Source organism: Solanum lycopersicum, chromosome 9, assembly GCF_036512215.1.
Source record: "Solanum lycopersicum chromosome 9, SLM_r2.1".
Classification (NCBI taxonomy): Eukaryota; Viridiplantae; Streptophyta; class Magnoliopsida; order Solanales; family Solanaceae; genus Solanum; species Solanum lycopersicum.
In genome coordinates, this window is record NC_090808.1 from 51,492,123 (window position 1) to 51,515,905 (window position 23,783).

The 23,783-nt window shown below is 32.6% G+C and overlaps 1 long non-coding RNA gene across 1 annotated transcript; it reads left to right on the forward strand.

The window, feature by feature from the left end:
* The first annotated feature begins 409 nt into the window (after positions 1-409).
* Positions 410-2,152, forward strand: LOC101251124 (uncharacterized). The gene is made up of 2 exons (XR_183113.5): positions 410-1,758; positions 1,822-2,152. It is a non-coding gene; the product is annotated as an uncharacterized lncRNA (long non-coding RNA).
* Positions 2,153-23,783: the final 21,631 nt, after the last annotated feature.

Sequence of the window (23,783 nt, forward strand, 5' to 3'; positions counted from 1 at the left end):
ATACTTAAAATCTGATTTGATTAATTATACGTGAAAGGACCATTTTTCCCTTAAAATTTTGGATTTTAAATAATAAATAATTCACCTTAAGTATTTATCCTATTCATTTTTAGGGTTGTTACAAAGGTTTAGTAGAATTTGTTATTTGGCTACTTCTTAAATTTAATCCATCTTTGACTTTCAACTTAACTCAATTATGAGATCAATTTTGGGCCAAAATCCAATTCATTTTTTGATAGCATACTTATCTCCAGTTCACTTCGCTGCAGCCCATTCCAATACACTTCCCAGGCCCAGCATACAATACAATTAAAGAAAAAACATTCCCAATTTCAGCCCAATTTTCATTCCAAAAAGAAACCCAAAGAACCCCATCAGTTCAACTAACGTGACTCGACCCCTGCGCCTTCATCTTCTTCTCCACTTGAACTACAGACCCAAAACCAGCAAAATCGCGTCCAACTCCAAATGAAAATCAGAGCGTGAGTCTAGCAGCCTAGGGCGTCGTCCTCTCCCTCTCTCCTTATCCGTTTGCACGGAATCCAGGTGTCGAGATATCCCATCGCCTTTGTCCTCTCATTAGAAATCGAACGACTGCGATTATTAGTCTGCTGAAGAGGTATACAATTTTTCGAGCTGGTAACCTTATTCCTTAAAGAGAATTCAAATTTGAAATTCAAATTCAATCGGTTTCCCCCTCTTTCTGCCCTAAATCTCCCCTTATAAATATCCGCTCATTCTTCATTGTTTAGTTGGAGAAAAAAGCCCCGAAAATTTGGTAAAGGGTTGAGGAAAAAGGGTTGGAGATAGTTACAGTGAGTTGGAGTGGGGGGGGGGGGGGGGGAATGTGGAAGTTTAGAGTCAGGACTTCTTTTGAAAAGTCACATTTATAATCAAGAACTTTTATACGTTTTCTTTAATCCTAAGTTGTGAGACAACCTTTGTGAGAGTCTGGTTTGCATTTCGTGGTCAATTGCTCGAGATTCAAACTCGTGTGGTGGAAGAGCCCTTCCCTACTCGTTTGGTCTCATTTTGTTGGCTCAAGAAAGGTATTGGCGTTTCCTTTTGTATTTTGTTTCAATGTAGCATATTGCTCTGTTTTTGGTTTCATTCTTCTAACTTAAGTTTGTTGCATCTGTAAGAGTTGATCACATTTCTGGATATGACTTTATTTTATTTCTAAAATAAGAAAAAGTTATACAAATCCCTCCTTCATTTCGATATGTCTTATTTGAAAGTAGTAGCTATTAGCTAAGCTATAGGATTTTATTTGAGTGATTAGTATTAAGTTCTATGTATTCAAGATTGATTTGATATTATGGTTGTGACTAAGTGTTATATACAAGGATATGCTTATGGTTTCTAGTAATGTATATGTTACTACAGGGTTATGCCGTCAGTTACTGCAAATAGAAAACTTACTCATGATCATTTATTTATACACTATGCATTTTGTTTTATTTTTCGTTTTGAGCACCTAGATATCAATTATTTGTGTAAAATAATTCTTGTTCGCTCTATTAAATTTAACTCAAGTGAAAAGGTTCTTCGTTAATTCTCTTCCTTCCATTTTGCATGTGAAACTCCATCCGAGTCCCTTCGGACTCCCCGCTTAGCATATCATCGAGTTGGATTTCTTCGAGTTGGCTTCTTTGTTTTTCGAGTCAAGGGAACCGATGATCAGGGGTGAAACATCGATTCCAAGCCCCGAAAAGTTTGAAAACATGCTACATGTCTGCTATATACAGTGGTGTACAGGTAATGTCTACATGATATACAGACTTAAGTGCAGTGAATACAAGACTGAAAATTGAAATATAGGTCGCAGGAGTTGAAGAGCGTTGAATACACTTGGTATACAGTCCGATGTACATGAAAATCGGTCAAAATATGATCTATATACAACAATATACATTTGTTGTATACACAGGTGTTTGAGAGTGAAAAGGAGTCAAACTCATTCATTTGCAGGACAGGTTTTGGGACAAAAGCCCATGAGATTTAAAATTGGTACAAAGGGCCCAAATTCAAACTCTCCGTTATTCTATTTATTTATTTGTAATTGTCTTTCTTAACATTTTGGCTTAGCTTATTTAAATCCCCAAGATAATCATTTCTCTTTTATTTCTAATATATATATATTTATTACTTAGCTTTATTTTCACTATTACTCTTGTCAAAATATATATATATATATATATATATATATATATATATATATATTTATTACTTAGTTTATTTTTACTTACTTTTGTCAATATTTGAATTACTTCTCTTAGAAAATTCACCTTTAGTTTATTTCCACTTGAAATAATTAATTAGAAAATAATAGGAATAAGTAATTAAAAAAATATGAATTTTCTTGACTTGACTAAAAATTCGAAAAGTTAGTTTTAAAGTTATTTTTAGTCAAATTGCCAGTCAAACGCAAGTAAGCGGACATTCCGAGGGCCTAAAACCTTCTCGGAATATACAGTTGAACTTCGAACCCTTATTTAATTGATTTTATATGTTTAAATCTTTTGAAAATAATTATAAGATTTCTCTTGATTTTACTAAAAAATCAAGTGGCGACTGTTGATTCAGAAAGTCGATTTCTCTTAAGTCATAAGATTAATTGATATTTTTTCATAAAAACTAGTCATGACAACGAAGAGATTCGGAGATCGGAGTGGTGGTGCAGCTCTTAGGATTTTTGGATTTGTGGAGGTTGGAGAAGGAGGAAGGGAAAACGGCGAGGGTGTGCTGTGAAGATGAAGACATGTTAGGGATGTCACGATCCGAGTCTACACCCTGGATGAGGTCGACACTCGAAGACCATTGCTAGTCCCCAAGGGAACCCTCATCCTAGTTGACTTCAAGCGGAAGACTAACTTAAGCATGCAAAAGCTTAAAACAGATTTAAATCGTAAAACTCAATTACAATGCTTTAAATCAAATGAAAACTTTGAATAATCAAATTAAACTGGCTATCTATGAAGCTTCTAACTGATAAAGGTGGAAGTCGGGACAAGACTCACGACCTCCTAACTAAACTGAAAAGTAAATGAAATCCTCCGGAAGCAAGGAGCCTCACCATAGCTAACTCGAATCTCGGATGTATCAACGACGCTCCTGTTGAAGATCCTGAATACCTATGTTTGCATCATGAGAAGATACAGGCCAATTGGCTCAGTACATGGAATGTACGAGCAATTCAAAAGCATAACATAAGCTTGATACTTGATAAAAATGGAAACATACTTACCTCTTCTCGAACGTGTAACTCAAGGAATACTCAAAAATACACAAACTACTCAACTTACTTAACTCATCATATTCAAGGATAAGATACTCAACTCAGAGATTAAATAATATATTCAAAGATATGATAATAAACTATGGATACTCAACTCAATATAAAACAATAATACACATGTTATATGTAAAAGCTCTATAAAACAGTAAAAAGAACTTACTTCGTTAAAGAAAATGCAATAACAAACTCAACTTTACTTATATAAGAAAGTAATATAGTTGCTGTTGGAGATTTTCTAACTGAAAACCACTACTATAAGCGTAAGTGGTGATACAATATCTCTCCCACGCTGCCAAAACTATCCTATACATTGCCGTCGAATAGAACTCCTCAACTTAGTGGATCCACTAACTTAACTTACTTGATCATCCAAAACATATGACTCGTTAATACCTATGATGACTATATGATTTACATTGAGACTTGAGTCAATATGAACTCGCATCCCTACATCGATGCTCAATACTAGTACTCCCAAAATATACTTTAGCTCATGCTTTTAAAAATAACTTTCTTTCCTTGGGTTGAGATAATTTGCTCAACACTCTAGCTTTAGAAAGGATCTTCTGGAATCAATTTTTCCTTTTTTCTTATTAAAACTCTTTTGGAACTCTTAGTTTTTGTTATAAAATAATACATTGTGGGTGTCCACTACATCAAAAGGTTACTACATTACTTTCCTCCATTATGGAGATAATCCACTACACCAAGAAGTTACTAAATTACTTCCCTCCATTATGAAGGTACCCTCTACCTTTATGATAATTATTCTTGTAACTTTTCATATCCATAACCTCCTTCTTTATATCCATGTTTAATGTCATGTTTATGACTAATGTTTGTATGCCTCTATCTTACACTACACTTGAAGATTGAGTGAATACTTGAAAAAAAGAAAGTTATCTAATATTGTTCCTCTTGTCTTATATTCTTCTTGTCTTCATCTTTATAATATTCTTATGTTCCTAAGTTTTACAACACGTTATCAACACAAGTTGCCCATTCAACGTCAAAAATCAATGGTAGGTGATTTTAATGAATTATCCTAGTAACTTTTTGGTTGCATGGTATACTTCATATCCTATATATTATTTGTACTAAAAAAACTTGTTTTAGTAGTTATTCTAAAATGGTTAGTAAGCTATAATAATCTTCATACCAATGTTGAGAGGGACTAGTAAAATGTTTGAATTTTATTTTAACTTGGGGCTTTTATATGATTCTAACATGTTGTTCTAATTAATTGATTTTGTTCATTTTTCTCGTATATTAAGTCAAGTTCAGATTATATTTATGAATTCGGTAATTATTTATTTTTGGTAATGCTTTTGGTTTATCACGGCATTACTTAAGGGTAAGACGGTGAATTCATGTTATATCGCACCAAGTGGGTAAGACATCGAGTTAAAGTCTTGGTGCACCATGATAATAAGAAGTTGGGTTCAAGTCTCATTGATTTATACCAAATGTGTTTTTATATAGGTAAGACATTGAGTTTAAGTCTTAATGCACTATAGTGATGATATGATGATGACTAACATAAATGTTTATACTTTTGACTGAAAGTCATGAAATTTACCCAATTAATTTGCTTCATTCTCTTATGTTAATGTGGTAGCAGTGTACTAATTTGTCTGAAAAATAACAAGTGCTTGAATGTATGAACATGGGTATTGTAAAATGTTAATGGTCATCATTGTCATAATTAAAAGGAAGAACATTATGGGTTCTTAAGATGTTCCTTCAAATGTGAAGGTAATTTTGTCGATTAAAATTGTATAAAAGGTTATTGGACAAATTGTTTCTTAAGATGGTCTTTCAAATGTGAAGGTAATTGTTAAAAGTAACTTTTATCCATCAAAGGGGTATGAGAAGTTGGACACATTGTTGTAGGTGCAACCCAATTTTAAAGTTTTTTAAATCCTCCGTCAAAATAATGGAATACAAAGTGGTAGTGCACTTGATCCATTTGACCTCTTAAGGTGATGTTGAGGCGAGTTACCAAAACATGACAATGAGTTTCTGATAAAAACTTATGGAACATGTACAAATGGTTATGATTCATTTCTTGAAGAAAATGTGACTTGTGTTCGTATGGATAAGAACATGTTCATGTATTGTTGGATGAATGACACATTTCACCTCTACAGGAGGTTTGAGAGCTCGAATGAAAATATTTTGACATAAACGGTCATTTTGGTCATATATATACTTTGGTACTACACAAATATTGTGGTATGTTTTATAATGAACTATTGAAGTACAAAAGAAAGAAATAACTCTTTTCTGTAAAGGTTGTGGTATGGACAGAATAAATGTTATTGTGGTGCAACACAAATTTGTCATTGGTTATCAAGAAATAAGTCTTGAATGTAATAATTTAACCATGAAAATATTAATAATTTTCTCCTTGAAGGAGATGGTCATCATAAGGATGGCGTTGTGAAAATTCTGGTAGTACACAAAATTAATTGATAGTTTCGAAAGAGCTAATTTGTTACTATCTGGAGGAATTAAATTATTTATAATATTGGGGTTGTAGTAAGTCTCAAATAGACTTTTTAAGTTTCGAAAGACTTGAAACAAATATTATATTGAGACTATAAATTATGGGAAGATTTAATATTTTCAAACTACTAAAATCAAAGTAGGTAATAAAAACGTATAAGATTATCCTTTTTTCGTTGTTTGTTGCATACAAATATGGGCATGGTGATAGAATCACATGCAAAATTAAATTAGAAGTTTACTTGAATAATATCAGTTGGCATAATCGGTTGAAAATTCTAATTCAAATGTGATGCAAAAGAAATTGAGAATTAACGTGGCTATATATTGAAGAAATAAATGATTCTTCAAGAATTCTCTTTTGTAGCTTGTTCTCGAGATAAAACGACCATGTCGCTAAGGTTGAGATTGTATACCCTAAAATTATTTGAAACATATAAAAAGGTGAATATGGGTCCGTTCAGCTGCCATGTGGACCGTTACTATTATGATTTGACAGATGCATCTATGGTATGGTCACATGTGCATTTGTAACAACTTACAAGTTGGTTTTGTAAGGTTGTTTTATCGAATTATTATATTAAGAGCAATGTTCCAAACTACAAAGTCATTTTGATAATGCTGGTTGGTTTAGCAGAAATTGTTTGCCTCCAATCATAGCTAGGCCATTGATCACGATAACAAATCTCTCAAATAAAATTTGATATGATATGAGTTTATTTAACATGTATGCATCAATCCAACAAGCTTCTCCCAAAACAATTAGTTTAGAGTCGGGAACCAAATAATTTTTATCTAGAAATTTTATGTGTGCACATATTATTTTATTACTCCACCACACACAAAGATGCATCCCCAAATGAGGTTGGGGGTAAATGTTAGATATCCTAACACTTGGGGGATATATGTTTAGCTTCTGAGATTATGTGTGGGATGAATGATCTAGATCCCCGTCAAAAAAAGTGAACTTAAAGTTCAAGAGATAATTCATTTGCAAAATGTTGTAAATAATTTGCCAGATGTTTTTGCTGACCCAATATTTTAATTAAGCTGAAAATGCTACAATAAATAGTCATTGAAGGATAGAGTCTATGGTACACTAGTACACTAATCAATTCCAATTATAAAACTCCTAGAGAAAGGAGAGGATAAAATTATCAAAATGGTCATTGCTAATAAGGAAAGTGCTTTGAAAGAGCACAATGACATAACATTTTATAACACCTTGGTAAAGGTTCAGGTACCTAAAAATGATGAAAAGTGAAGAGTTCTCGATAAGCTATGTCGCATTGAAATCAATATCAAAATGATCGTCGACAGTATATTTGATATGAAGTTCACTCAATGTTATAAATGGTTGTGAGGATCTTAAATTTGAACTTGTCCTATATTGTGGACAGCTAAATAATTAGCCAAATAAAATGTACTATTTATGTATATTTTGTTTCACTTAGAAAAGTGATATTGTTGAACTTATAGTTCATAGATCAAAATATATGTCAGTGGGTTACAAATGAATCATTGTGCAAAAGTATAACCGTAAGATATAAAGTATGGTTTGTGCCTCGGGGCATAAAGAGTTTTTGCAAAAATCCTGACATTATTAAATGGTGATATATTCTCTAGTGGTGGATGCAATAAGACTTGTTTCTGTCTAGCAATAGATGAAATATTGAATATGCATAATGATTGATTATTACGTCTAACTAGACGATGAAGGTCATATGAAAATCTTTGAAGGATTTAAAAGGTCTTAAAGCAATTGCATTGAGTACCCACTGATTTTGAGATTTCTTAACACAAAGAAAGAATCTTTTCAACCTCATGAAAATGATTTAAAATGTCATGTATTCGTGCAATGGTGAACTTACAAATTGCTGGTTATGCAAATGCTAGAAGATGTGTGATTTTCTTTGAGAAGAAAAGACGAGCTTCAATAAAATTTATCAATCTCTCATGAGTCAAAAATTATTTGATTATGTAGATGCAAAATATTTATTTGATCTACACAAAGCTCGATCACAAATGAGCTATTTGATTACATATGGAAGCAAAACAATATCTTGGCATTCAACAAATGTTGGTAACCACTTATTCAAATCATGTAGAAATAATATTGATCTATGAAGTAAGTTGGGGTGTGTTTGGTTGGAATCATGATATATCATATTCAGAAAAATATGTGATTTTCTGGCCACCACATACGACAATAATATATAGCTCAATTGAAAGGAGGATACAATCAAAAGAGATCAGACAAAATATAGTTCACCAAAAGTCTTTCACGCATGATCTTCAACAAAATGGTGACATAGACGTTCAAAGTCTCATTCAACTGATAATTTTATAAACTTATTCACTAAATATTGCCAACATCAATATTTAGAAAGTTGTGATACAAGATTGGAATGCATTCTTTTCGAGATATCAAGTGAAGTTTTTATCAGGGGGGGGTAAAAATACGCGTTGTACTCCTTTACTTATCCATGGTTTTGTCCCAGTTGGTTTTTCTTGGTAAGGTTTTTAACGAGGCAACATTCAAAGCGTATTAAAAGATATGTGTACTCTTTAACCTCACTAGAATTTTTTTCCACATGGTTTTTTCCTAATAAAGTTTTAACGAGGCATATTATCTATGGACATCCAAGGGGGAGAGTTACAACATAATATATTGTGGATGTCCACTACACCAAAAGGTTACTACATTACCTCCCTCCATTATGGAGATAATCCACTATATCAAAAAGTTACTACATTATTTCCCTCCATTATGAAGATAACCTCCACATTTATGATAATTATTCTTGTAACCTTTTACCTCCATAACCTTCTTCTTTATATTCATGTTTAATGTCATGTTTATGACTAATCTTTTGTATGGCTCTATTTTACACTATAAATAAAGGCATAAGGGTTATCTCATATTGTTCCTCTTGTCTTATATTTTCTTGTCCTCATCGTTATAGTATTCTTAAGTTTTACAACAATGTCCTCTTAACTTAAATGTGAAAATACTTATAAACTTCTAGGGAATACTCAGTTCCCTTACTTGAGGAATGAACTCAACTTGTAGGGAATACTTGGTTCCCTTATATTACTTTGAAGGAAGATCTTCAACTCTTTACTCTTTACTTGACAGGAACTTTAAGTCTTCAAAACAAAGTGAAAACGTGTGTGAAAACTTTATAAACTTTACTTTGACTTGCTCTTAACTTCTACACTTGACTCTTAACTTTCCTTGAATTGAAGTATGAATTCAAGGTTCATGATCTCATGTTTATGGGTTATTTCATGATTTTCAACTTGAAGGGATCATGCGTAATTATGAACATGAAATACTCGAGAACTCAAACATACTTCTCAACTCAAGACTGTTCGACTTATAGGGTTCATGCAGAATTATGTGCATAAACAATTCAATTTAAGAACTTCATGGGTAAAATGTACTAGTATCATGATTAGAAATATGATCTCAAAAGAAATAAAGAACTCAATAATAAAGATTAAAACTTGGAGATACTACTCCTCTCAATGATACTCAATTTATGGAAATCATGCGGAAGTTATGGGCATGAACAACAAGACTCGAAGGTCCAAGTAACTAGCTGAAACTCATGTATATGACTCTTCACATTATCTTATTTACTTCCTCAAAACATAGTTCAAATCAATGATGGATCTCAATGAATTCACAATTGAACTTAAAGACTTTCTTGAACTCTACTCTTAACTCTCTCTTGAATGTGGATTATGAATTCAACAGTTATGGTTCATGATATGAAGGATCTAGGTGATATTGTAGAATCATGAATACATTATCCTCACTCTTATGTTAACTTAATTGAGTGTTTAAACAAGTTACTAAAAGTTGTAGAAGACACCTCAAAAGAACTCTTTCAAAAGGTTTGGAAGAACTCTCAAAATGTAATATTAACTTTACCTTGAATTTGAATTATTATTTCAAGGTTATGATTCATGTAATGAATGATTTCTACGTGTTTAGAAGTAGTTTATAATCAAAATGAGTGAAAATACACTTTTAAATAAGCTAAAACGGGACAACCGATGGAAAAAGAGTGGGGACAGACGACCCTGGTGCATTCCGGGCGTGGGGTGCTAGCCCCTAACATCAGAGAGTAAATTTGGGCTCACTTCAGGAGCGTCGAACCAGACCCCTGGGCGTTTCTGGGGCACGCCGCGCCAGCATCCCCCCAGGCATCCTTTCGACGAATTTCGCCTCTCATTTTTTTACCCTAGATCACTTTTAGTCGATTTGTTTTCTCAAGTTTTCCTTATATTCAATTACCCAACCTAAGTAAACACTAATAAACTCAAAAAAATACTCCAAACAATCACTTTCATCTCAAGAAATCATCAAAATGCCAACAACACAAGATCTACAATGAACCTCAAGAAGACCTATCAAGAACTTAAATCCTTCAACATTTTAAGAATGAAATTATGCTGAAAATAACATGTTTGATGTGTCTTGAAATAACCCAACATATGGAAGCTTACATACCTCTCAGGTACTAAACCCGTGGCGAAAATCTGCAACTAAACTCAGGAACGTCGACGATCGCCTTCATCCTTTCCTCTTTTCTTCTTTTTTTCTCTTCTTTTCTCTTCTTGAAGTCTCAACTAAAACCATAGGCATATATAAGGATCATAAAACTTAAATTTAATGCATTAGACCCTTAAAATAGTACTAAAAACAAATTAAATCTTATTGGGTAAGGAAAGGACAAAAATACCCCTCACTGTTTTCGGCTAATTTTTCTTTACTGGATAGCCTAACTTCAAAATATCATATCTCACTCAACTGAACTCGAAAATTAGCAAACTTTGCGGAGTTGGAAAGATAATTCAAAGATATTTCTTATGGTATCTTTTAGAACACCTAACTCATCCTGTTCTAGGATTTATGGTCATTTGAAGTTGACCCAAACTCATACTGAACTTAACTCTCCAAATTTCAGATCTTTGCTATTTTCAATTTATTTCCTTTTGAGACTCAATGTGATACATCTACGGACCTTAAAACTCAAGAATTTTAATTCCTTGGTAAAATCTCACTTACTAAGATGAACGGTTCGCGTCTTAGTTCAAAAAGCTTTTTGGGTGTTACAATATCTCCCCCTTGGGATCATTCGTCCTCGAATGACAACTGAACTGGGTACAGAATGGTGTTACTCTTACCAAGATCAGATTTTAATTGTAGACTTTCAATATATTCAAGATTAACGCAAATCCTTAGGTTCGGGTTCAATCCCTTTCTATTGGAATCTCATCCCAACACTATTACTCTTTACCACCACATTGCTTATGTCAAGAATCCACCTAATGTTTAGCAACATCACATTCAAGCTTAGTAATCTAATAACTCTATGCACTCCTACTAACCAGCTCCTTAAGAAATTCTCAACAATTGACTTGATTTACTCATCTTATCATCCCCCCTTAGGTCTAAATCTAACATTTGAATGTTATTGGACATATTCCACATCTCTAAACTTGTCCACATCCTCTTTTACGCTAACACTTGGGAGAGGTTTATCTCATGGCTAATGAACTCTCTATAATTAGGTACTAAGACCTCTTTCTAAGGGGTTTCTCTTAACCTCTTCTGATTATATACCCTCTTGGTAAAAAATTTTATGCTCGTACTACTCTTGTGACTTAGTCACACTTCGATGTCCTTATCTAAAGGTTAGGGTCTCTCGATTGCATCACTCATATATATTGCAACTAATCACCTCAATTTCTCACCTACTCTATGACAAGTCTTCTAGAGCAAATCTCATGACTCACTTCATCAACCTCATGTTACCATTTTTTGAATTTTGACACTCATCTCAAATTCAAGCTTAATGTTCATAACTAAACTCGAATATCAATATGATTGTTCGCCTACTATATCAACTCAAAAACATTCATCCACTAGGACCTTATGACAAATAGTCAATCATCGCCTCTTGATTTTCATATCAAATTACTATAACATTTTCACTTCACAACTTAGGTACTACTTACTCATTTACTGGCCATTACCTCTCAAATAACTTTATTATCCTCTGAAAACCATGAGGTTCTCATTTCAAAATTCATAAGCTTAGATTAATCTATAACATTATGAATACTCTGGATCTTCTATATATATCACCACTTACACTTGATCATTACAAACACGATGATACATCATCATAACCCCTTTACATTTAAGATATGTTCTAACTCATATTGACTTGCAACACTTACTCTACCTCTTATCCTGTACTCTTTACAACTTTTCCCTTCTTAGTCTACCACAACGGAAACTCTTCATTAACAACTTATTAGGTTCGTGACTCATATCTTGTCAAAACACTATCTCCCTTACTTAGATCACTAAACATATGCATATTTTCCAATAAATATGGATTTTTCACTAGTAATACTAATGGTCTCATAACTCATGCTACCCTTTTCGGATGAAAATCTTACTCAAGCTCTAAACATACTTCTTTAAAAGGATATCAACTGAAACAAGGCTTAAAGGAAAGAGTACAACTCACTTTTAGCTCAAATGCACGATTCATATGAATATGGATGCATTCATATGAAACTGAACACTTGACTTACTGTTGGACTACTCTTAACCCCTCTAGAGTCTCATGATTTCCTCAAACTTTTGCTACGAACAATTTATCGACTAAGTACTAGCTTTTCTATTCAACCACTTCTGGTATGATGGGTAGTCGGATGAATATATAAAAAGCATGAGTATGAATAAATCTCTATGACATAGCTCTATTGCATGATTAAGAGTATGAAAGAAAGGAAAATTTTCTTAAATGCCTATAATACCTTATTCATAGAAGTGGAGCCCTCACAGCCATAAATCAAATCCTATTGACACGACTTCATAGATACCCTAGGACCTTAAACTCTATGCTCTGATACAAAGTTTGTCACGACCTGTCTACACCCTGGACGTGGCTGGCACTCGAAGACCATTTTTGATCCCCAAGAGAACCCTCATCCTGGCTGACTACAAGTAGAAGACTAACTTAATATTGCAAAAGCTTAAAAAAGATTTAAATCATGGCACTCAATTACAATGCTTTAATTCAAATGAAAACTTTAAATAATCAAATTAATATATTCAACTCGCCTTAAGTAGGCAACTTTAAATAATACAGACTTCTTAACTAAACTAACTATCTATGAAGCCTCTAACTAATAAGATGGAAGTCGGGACAAGACCCATGACCTCCTAACTAAATAGAAAAGTAAATGAAATCCTATGAAATCAAGGAGGTTCACCATATCTAATTTGAATCTCGGATGTATCAACGAAGCTCCTCTAGAAGACCCTAAATACCTGCGTATGCATCATGAGAAGATGCAAGTCAATTGGTTCAGTACGTCGAATTACGAGCGTGTAAGGGGAATTCGAAAGCATAACATAAGCTTGATACTTGATAAAAATGGAAACATACTTACCTCTTCCCAAAATTGAAACTCAAGGAATACTCAAGAATAATCAAACTACTCAACTTACTCAAGCTAGAGATTAAATACTGAACTCGAAGATATGATACTCGACTATGGATACTCAACTCAATATAAAGCAATAATATACATGTTATATATAAAGAGCTTTATAAAATAGTAAAAGAACTTAGTTCGTTAAAGAAAATACAATAACAAACTCAACTTTACTTATATAAGAAAGTAATATATTTTTTGTGGGACATTCTCCAACTGACAACTATCACTATGAGTCTAAGTGGTGATACAACGTCTCGCCCACGGTGCCAGAACTGTCATATACTTTGCCGTTGCATAGAACTCCTCAAATTAGTGGATCCACTAGCTTAACTTACGTGATCCTCTAAAAAGTATGACCCGTTAATATCCATGATAACTACATGATTTACATGGAGACTTGAGTTAATATGAAGACTCATCCCCACATCGGTGCTCAATACTACTCCCAAAATATACTTTATCTCATGCTTTCAAAAATAACTTCCTTTCCTTTCTTAGAGAATAATGTTAATAACTTTTGTAACAATTGCATGTTTCAGAAAAAGTATTTAAAATTAAATTTACCAGTAAAATCTTATATATATTTTGTGTAACATTTGACCGTTGCATGCTTAATAAATATAGTATAAATATATATATATATATATATATATATCGTAAGAATTATTTAAAATTAAATTTATCAGTAAAATCTTATATATTTTTTGTGTAACATTTGACGTTGCATGCTTAATAAATATAGCTAGCAAGCAACAAAAGATCAAGTAAAAATGAATATTAGTCAAGATGTTTGGTGTAAGCATCGAGTGTTCAGCGACACATTATATTTCTGGGGGGTCCTATTACCCCTCAATTTTTTTCTATATTTTTTTGCACCTTAATTATGTACTGATGCGGAAAAACACGTTGTCACGCGTTTGCTTTGATTTTGAAATTTATTCCAAGTTAATTTAGTATGAATATAGAAAAAATTAAGGAAATCAAATAAGACATTAAAAATGAAGGACACGGTTCATAAAAAAATTATTATTTTTTAAACAAAAATATACGTAATTTTTTCAAACTAACTAAAAGTGAAAACACAAGAAATTAATGAAAGAGAAAAGAGAATAAAAGTTAAATATAAGGATGTAGAATAAATATTTCACAAAAAAAGGAAAATAAATAAATATATATAAGTTTTAATGTAAATAATTGTGTGTCCTAACTAATTGTACAATGTTCAATCAAAGAGGACATGTGTCCAATATTCATAAGATTATTCTTATATTCGTCGCCTCTCACTTGCTTAAATGAGAGTGAACACTCTTCCTATGCAATCCCAGCATTCAAAGGGTGTATATATTTGTAACACCTCGTACTTTGAAAGAGCTAACTAGAAGTTCGTACAAGTTACTTTTGAATTTTAAGTTTTGGATCAATTTCAAACAATCATATCTTTTAGCATCTAAAGAGTTACTGGCCCATGGTTTATCAAATCAAAGGCGTTTCAGTCCTCTGTTTAACGCCGCCAAATTTTCTAAATTTCAAGCTCGGATAAAGAAGTTATGTTTGTTTGAGTGTAGCCTCTCTAGTTAAGACATTACATTCGTTTTAAGGTACATTTTGATATTTTCCTTATCCAACTAGGCCTAAAAACATTTTAACCACCTAATTTAAGGCTCTAATAAGACTCTAAATTAATTTTGACATTCCCAAAGCGATTAGGGATTTAGAGCAAGGTTCAAGAACATGAAAGAAGGTTTCCAAGCGTTAAGGTTAAGGAATTTCGCCAAGAACAAATCATTCTTTTCAGGTATGTGAGATTTATCATAGTGATATATATTTTCATCATCACGACAATCTTATAATTCAATCATTAAATTGTCCAAGAAATTGTTTATGTAAGGGTTCTTGAAGAGTTCTTGAGTTTTAGCCTTATTCTTTAACAATGGAGGTTTTGAGTTCTTGGCGGAGGGTCTTACAAATGAGGGGTGTTTTTTAATAGAATTTGAGTGATATGTCTATGAAATTGCATTGGGTTTATGAATTAAAGTGAGTTTGGAAGAGAAAAAAAAGGCCAAATATTCGCATCCAGTTCCGCATCGGCGAAGACACTTGAAATTTCCATCTTCGGTCGAAAACCTTCTGTCCCCATCATGGTGATGGTATGGATTCTTCTTTCTCGAAAGTCTTTCATGAAAGAAAATTATCGCTTGATCTTTTCTTCTATGTTCTCCATCTCGTATGTGTTCCTTTGAATTGTGTTTTCATTCTCTTCTTAATTTTAATACTTAAACTCTTCCGTAATCATTGAGAGAGTCAACATGTCCTACTCACATTTCTTCATTTACATTTCAAATTACCGCAAGATAAGAGGAAAATTTAAAGGTTCTATATCATAAATACTTGAAAGTTTCAAATGTTATACATACATACATACATACATACATACATATATATATATATACCTAGATTTACGTGATTATTGGGCTTGAGAGAGAAGTTAATAAGTGTATGTTACTAAGAGTAAAAAGAAGTCTAATGTTTTGAAAATTATTTCAATAAGGTAAGAACTTCATTCTTTGGAATGGATGAATTGAGCATAAAGTTATGTATCAAGTATTTTGGGAGTAGTATCAAGCACCGAATAGTTAGAGCATTTTATGACTTGCAAGTTCCATAAAACTACGTCCTCAGCGTAGGATAGGATATCATTGATTCTTCATGTGACTCTTCACTACCTCTGAGAAGTACAATTAGATGGATCCATAGTCATGACACCCCGACAAAGTATAGAATGGCAATTACAACATGGGCGAAAAATATTGTGTCATTGCTAGACTCATAGTAATGATTGTCGGTTAGAGAAACTCCCCTCAAGTAAAGTAGATTATTTTCATGTTTCTTTCATTGTATATCTTATTGTAAAGTTTAAATGATTTTCACTTCATATACATGTATCGATCCAGTTGTGTTGCTTTTAGTCATTCAAGCCACTTTATTGTTTACTCTAGCTTTGTATAGCTTACCAGTACATTCAATGTACTGACATCATTCGATATACACTATTTTATGATGCAAATACAATTGCTCAGGATCATCAATGGGCGCTTCGTTAAGATCACTATTCACTCGAAGACAATATTTGGTGAGCCTTCCTTGCTTTCAGGAAACTCCACTTTTCTTTCAGCTTAGTAGTATTGGAGGTGTCGTAGGTCTTGTCCTGACATCTATCTTATATTATTAGAGTCTTCATAGACTGACAAACTTAAATGCTTCTATTTTTTCTTAGGATGTTTTATTCAACTTATTACTCATGTTAAGTATTTTAGAAGACAATTTATTCAGACTTTCTTGAATGTTTGAGTATTTACATATTTTAAGCTTCTGCTTATTGTTTTATGGCATGTAAGTTATCTAAGTCATGTAGTCAGGTTAAGGATTCTCTTGGGGATCATAAATGGTGTAATATCTCGCAAATTTAAATGACTAGTAAGAAGCTTAAATTAGGAAATAGTCATTTTTGAAAATAATTAAAAATCTTGATATTTAGTTAAGTTAGGAAAAATGAGTTTTTGGTCAACTTCAAATAACTATAACTTCTCGGTCAGAATGAGTTAGATATGCTTCTAGATTTGGTTTGAAAGCCCTTGGAAAAATCTTTTCAACTCGTCGAGTTTGCGCAATTTCGAGTTTGGATGAGTGAGTTATGCCCGTTGCAAGTCGGGTTGTTGTAGTAAGGAAAATCCAATCCGAAATTTTAAAGGGAAGTTTGATCTTTTACTTACCCAACTTAATTAATTCATTTTTGGTAATATTCTTAGGAACTAACTGACTGGGTTCAGTTTACGCTTTTGAAAAATAGAGTTAGGATTTTTGGAGATAGAACACAAGAGAAAAGAGAAGAGGAAAAAGCAAGATTCATCATTTCGAAAGAATTTGATATCAAATATTCTTCGAGGATTTTATTCCACCAGGGATGGGAGTCTCTTATAGCATTGGGTTTTTCACTCACGCATCAAGCATATTTAATTTAGTGAAATTCGTCATAAAAGAATTAGAAAATTGATGTTATTGACATGTATTCTTGAATTTGCATGTTGTAATACCCAAACACTCATCCTGAGCAATCTCTTCCAGTTCAGCAGTGTCCAAATCTGGCATCTTTGCCTCTCTTGTTCAGGATCCTCTAGAACCGCAAAATGGTTCGGGCCAAGCTCCACTACAGGGCCGGGGGAAGAAATAGCGACTTCGTCCTCCCCTTTTGCTCATAATTAATCTCTTCCTAATCAATTGATTGAAATGATTGTATTAGGATGAATTGAAAACTTTATGAGATCCTTACATTGAGTTTTAGGGTTGCTTTGAGTTAGTTTCTTGAGTATACATGTTGGACATTATTTAATACGAAATTGATGAAGATAATCGAATTTAGGTGGATCGGGGCAGAAAAATGAAGACGGACAAAGTCGAGAAGGGTCCATGAAACAAGTCCACGTCGCGGACTTGTTCTCCCAATAAATAAAATTTTCCTCCCCATCACAGAGAGGATACGGACTTTACTGTCTCAAAACTAAATTTTGAAAATATTTATTTTGGAATATCTCCGCGTCACAAACTTATTCCAAGATGTTAATTTCGTAGTTGTTCTCAAGTTTAGCTATTCCAAATTATTCATAAACATCGGGAGACCTTTTCTATCAAAAATGATAATCTGTAAATCCATAATTCAAATTCAAGAAAAGATAAGAGTGAATCCAAGTAAAGCTAAGAGTCAATCCAAGTAAAGTTAAGAATCAAGTCAAGGGAAGTCCATCAAAGTTTTCAAGGGTCTTTTACAAATGTCTTAGCTTTGTTTTAAAGGTCTCAGTTTCAAGTTAAGTAAAGAGTAAAGAGTTGAGTTCATTTCTCAATAGTTTATAATGGAACTAAGTATTCCCTAAGAAGTTTGTAAATGTTTTCACATTCAAACAAGAAAGCAAATTGAGTTTTCCAAGGAAGCCATTGAGCTATTTTTCATAAAAGAGGAAACCATCATTTCCAAAAGAGATTTCAAGAGTTTGAGCAATTATTTCAAACCAAAGAAAAATATGTTTTAAACACATGAGTTAAGTATATTTTGAGAGTAGTATTTGAGCACCGATATAGGGACACGAGTTCATATTAACTCAAACCCCCATAAATCATTTAGCCATCACAGGTAGAAAAAGGATCATTCTTTTAGAGGATTCCTTAGTTCTTTTTAGCATAGACTAGTGGATCCACTTAGTGAGTTCAGGTCCTATACCAATGGCAAGGTATAGGATGTTCCTTGGCAATGTAAGGTAAAATGTTTGTGCCATCACTTAGGTTCACAGTGATGGTTTTCAGTTAGAGAATCTCCCACATAAGTTATTGTATTTTTATATACATTAGTTTATTGTATTTTTACATACATTCAGAGTTATGTTGTATTCTTTTATATACACAGAGTTAACATCATGTATTTAAATATGCTTCTCTTTATATCTCGTCTGCTTTAAACTACTTTATAATGAATGAGTTTAGTTCAGTATTCATGAGTTGAGAAGACCTAGGTAAGTGTTTCTTTTAGAACCTCTGTCAAACTTATATTTTTAGCAGTTCAACTTGCAAACTCGTACATTCAATATACTGATGTCAGTTGGCCTACATAATCTTATGATGCAAAAGCAGGTAACCAGGATCAACATTCAGCTTCTCGTTAATCCAGCTTGAGCACTCAGAGTCTGTTGGTGAGCCTCCTTACTTTTCGGAGGACTCCTTATATTTTGCTTTCAGTATTAGGATGATTGAGAGTCTTGTTCCAACATCCCTCTTTATACTAAAGGTTTCATAGATAAACAATTAGTAGTTCATTAGTCTTTACATTATCAATCTATGTTAAAGACTTGTGTTGCGATTTTGACTAAGTTGAATGTTGTTTCTTTTAACATTCCAAATTTTATTATTAAATTATTTGAGTAAGTACATTTGATCATGGTAATAATGCTTAGAGTCTTCCACTGATGCTAAGTAAGTCATGCCAGGGGTTTGGATCCAGCGAAGGTCTTCCAGTGTCATCCACGTCCGGTCTGTAGGCCCGAGGAGGGCAAATGGTTCTTGAGTGTCGTTACATCTAAGTTATAGGCTCGGTATCACTCCTTGAGTCTATACCCTGGATGTGTCCGACAATCGAGAACGGTTGTTGGTCCCCTAGCGAACCATCATCCTGACTGGCTACAAGCTGAAGACTGACTGAAGCATACAAAAGCATCAAATTGAAAGAAACTTCTAAAAAAGTTTACGAACTTTCAAAACTAGACTGAATATACTGAGTATGAAATATAAATTTTAAATAAAACATTTGAAACTGAAAGACTCTTCAAAAAAATTTCTATCTATGAACTCTCTACTTTGTATGGTTCACTGTCGGGACAAGACTCATAACTACTCAAAATGTTAATAATACTAACAAATCATAAATTGTTGTCCTCCGAAATCAAAAAGATCTTACTCAAAAACTGGCGAGTAGATGAAAGTGATCTCAACAGGCTCTTGTTGTAGAGCCTAAGAACCTATATCTGTATCATTAACAAATGCAGGTTGAATGACATCGGTACTTTGAATGTACTAGTATGTGTGGCAGCGGAACCGGTACCTACCGGTTTCCGGTCCGGTCCGTCCCGGTCTGATTCGGTACCGATTAGTACCGGTTAGGACCGGAAATTTCCGGTTCTGGAACAGGAACCGGGACGGAACTATGTAAATTTCGGAATTTACCGGTTCCGTTAATTACCGGTCCGGTTAAATTTTTTTTTTTTAATACAGCCGTTACTGGCTAGTTGAAGAGAAATTCATCCAATAGGGCCCCTACCCCACCCCTAACTTTTTAATACACTAAAGTTTTAAAAATTACACTTTAACCCATTTTTTTTTACTTATAAATACCCCTAAATTTCATTCTTTTAAATCACAATATCATCTATTCATCTTCTACTCTCTCAACTCTCTACTCTCTATCTCTAATCTCTAATTCTATAATATATAATATCTTAAATTCCGGTGTTGCCTTACTTGGTCTTTGGAAATTAGATTTGGAGCTTCAAAATTCAATTTTCAACTTTCCACATTCAGCTTTCGGCGGTCATAAACGTCTACTTTTTTAAGTAGACGTTCGGTACATTCGTTCTAACTTTTATTTTACGTTTTATTTATATTTAAATAATTATTCATTTATTTGTGATTTATTACTTGCATAATTGCATAACATTTTTCGTAATATATTTAATCTCACATTTAATTTTTTAATATGGATTTCGGCAAAAATATTGTTCAAAATGGAAAGGGGAAAAAAGTGCATTAGAGCGTGTAAGAAATATTTGTAACTTTACATCCTCCAATAATGCAAAAACCGGTAGTTCTTCTAACTCAAAAAACTAAAAAATCTACTATATTAAGAATAAATGCGGATGATTATACACATGTTGATGATATGGTTTTTAATATTGATTGTAATTCAGGATTAGATCCTTATCATGAACATTTACAACGTCGCTTTGGTAATTTTGATGAGGATTTGCCTAGTGATAATGATAATGATAATGATATTGATGATTATACCGATACGCCTACTTTTGATGATGATGATGATGATGAAACTCAGCCACCTACGGCTACTACTACTCCTAGTCCCGCTCCCTTTCGTTGTCCTGCCCCAGTTCCCCCAGTACATCCTAGGCCTAAGGTAGAACGTGTTAAAAAATCAGTTGTTTGGCAATTTATGACACAAAACGAAGATAAAACACAAGCTATTTGTAATAAATGTAAACATATATTAAATCATAAAACTGTGGGCAAATCTGGCGGGACGGGACATTTGAGTAGTCATTTAATGTCTTGTGGTAAAATTGGATTTTTGCATGCTAAAGCGGTAGCGGAAGCTAAAAAAAAGGTACCCCCCTTCCTGAAAATGTAGGAGTAGGCAGCTCTAAAATGGTACAAACACATTAAACCCGTCTAATGTTCCTGGCTCTAGTTTACTACCATATAGTAGAGAAAAAGATCTTGAAGAACTAGCTAAAATGATATGTGTTATGGGTTTGCCATTTAGTTTTGCTGAAAATCCCGATTTTATACATTATATTCAAATTGTATATAATCCAAATTTTAAAGGTTTTGCTAGAAATACAATAAAAAAGGTTGTATTTGATTATCATGCACAACATTTTCAATATCTTCGTTGTTTATTTTATTATAATACTTGTAAAATAGCTATTACTTCTGATACGGGTCGTAGTGTAAATGGTAACGATTATTTGACTGCTATTGCACATTGGATTGATGAAAATTGGTATATGCAAAAAAGAATTTTAGGTTATAAATATTGTCAAATGCAAAAATCCGGTAGTTATATTGCTCAAACTATTTTAGATATTTTACAAAGTTATGGAATATGTGATAAAATAAGTAGTATAACCTTAGATAATGCTTCAAGTAATAATTCTGCTTTTCAATATTTAAAAACTACACTTTGTCCTTTCTATGGTGATAATTATCATATTAGGTGTACTGCACATATATATAATTTGATGGTTAGAGATGGTGTAAATATGTATGATAACGGATGTACGAAAGTTAAAAATGCATGTCATTTTATATTTAAATGTCAAGTTAAGTCTCGGCGTAAAGATTTTCGAAATCGCTGTTTTGAAAATAATCTTCCACCTAGAAAAATTCCAAAAATAGTGGCTACTAGATGGAATACTTTATATGAAATGTTTGTAGTCGCTTATGAATATTGAATACCCTTACAAAATGGTTTGGAATGCTCATAATTCTGATATGACATATAGACTAGATGATAATGATTGGCGTGATATAAATGAACTTATAGATTTCCTAAAAGTTTTTTACTCAACTACAAAAAGAATTTATGTACTTTATAGTCCATCAATTTGTACTGTTTTGCCTGATATTTGTATGATTTCTTCTAAATTATATAAATTTAAAAACAAACCAAGATTTCAACAGACCATTGAAAAAATGATTATAAAATTTAAAAAATATTATATTCCTATTCCTCAAATTTATTTAACAGCATGTTTGTTACACCCTAAGTATAAAGATTTCGGTTCATTAAGAATGGTTGAAAAAATATTTTTTAACTTAGATATTAATGATGAATTAGAAGAAATTCCTAGTTGTCAACAAGTTAAAGATAGCATAAAAATTGAAGCAAGAAAATTGTATGATTTATATAATGCTAATATAAATTTATCAAGTGAAAATGAACCTGAAAGCTCTAGGGTTAGATTTGATGAAAATAATATTGATAATTATTTAGATTATCTTGAACTTTCTCATGATAATAGAAATGATTTTGATGCATATATTAATCAAATTACAGAATCTACTGAAGATGTTCTCAAATGGTGGAGAGATCGCACCAAAGGATTTCCAAAACTAGTACCGATGGTTCGAGATATATTAGCAATGCAAGCGTCGTCGGTAACTTCGGAAGGCGTCTTTAGTGCAGCAAGGTTTCAACTTGGAGAACATAGGCATTCACTAGCAGCCGACAGCTTGGAGATATCGATATTATTTCGAGAATGGATTAATGCCGAGAGAAGAAATTTGGGTCGTGAACCACTACCGATCAAATGTCAAGATGACGTTGATGAAGTAATGCAGGATTATAGTGACGACGGGATTGAAGCAATGGAAGATCTTTCTACAACCTATTCCCGAATATGTTACTAAAGAAATGTTGAATGATTTACGAAGGGATTTATATATGGTGGCACCAACTATTAATTCAAGCTAATATTTTTGTAAATGTAATTGTAATATCAAATATATATTAATAAAAATATAGGCTATTCGCCTTAATTTGTTTTTTAATATTGTTGTATTAAATTTAATTTTTGATATAGTCAATTTTAAATTTTATAGCTTTAAAGTTTAAATTCAAAAATTTCAAACTTTAAGAGTTTGAAATTTAAGTTTTATAACTTTAAAATTTGAATTTAAAATTTTCAAACTTTAAAAGTTTGAATTTAAAGTTTGAAAATTTAAATTTGAAACTTTAAAATTTTGAAAATTTTAAAATTAAAACTTTAAAGTTTATAACTTTAAAGTTTGAAATTTAAATTTAACTTTAAAATTTTTAAACTTTAAAGTTTGAAAATTTAAATTTATAACTTTAAAGTTTGAAATTTAAAATTTTAAATTGCTTAATTATTATAATAAAAATTAGATTCAATTAAAATTTTTATTTTTTTTTAATTCCGGTTCGTCCCAGATACCGGTCCAGTCCGGTCCGGTATACTACCGGTTTACTTTCGGACCGGGTCGGAACAATATTAATTTTACCGGTTTTTCGGACCGGTCCGATTCCGGTTCTGGAACGTTACCGGTACACACAGTACCGGTTCCGGTAATTACTGGTCCGGTTCTCCCGGTT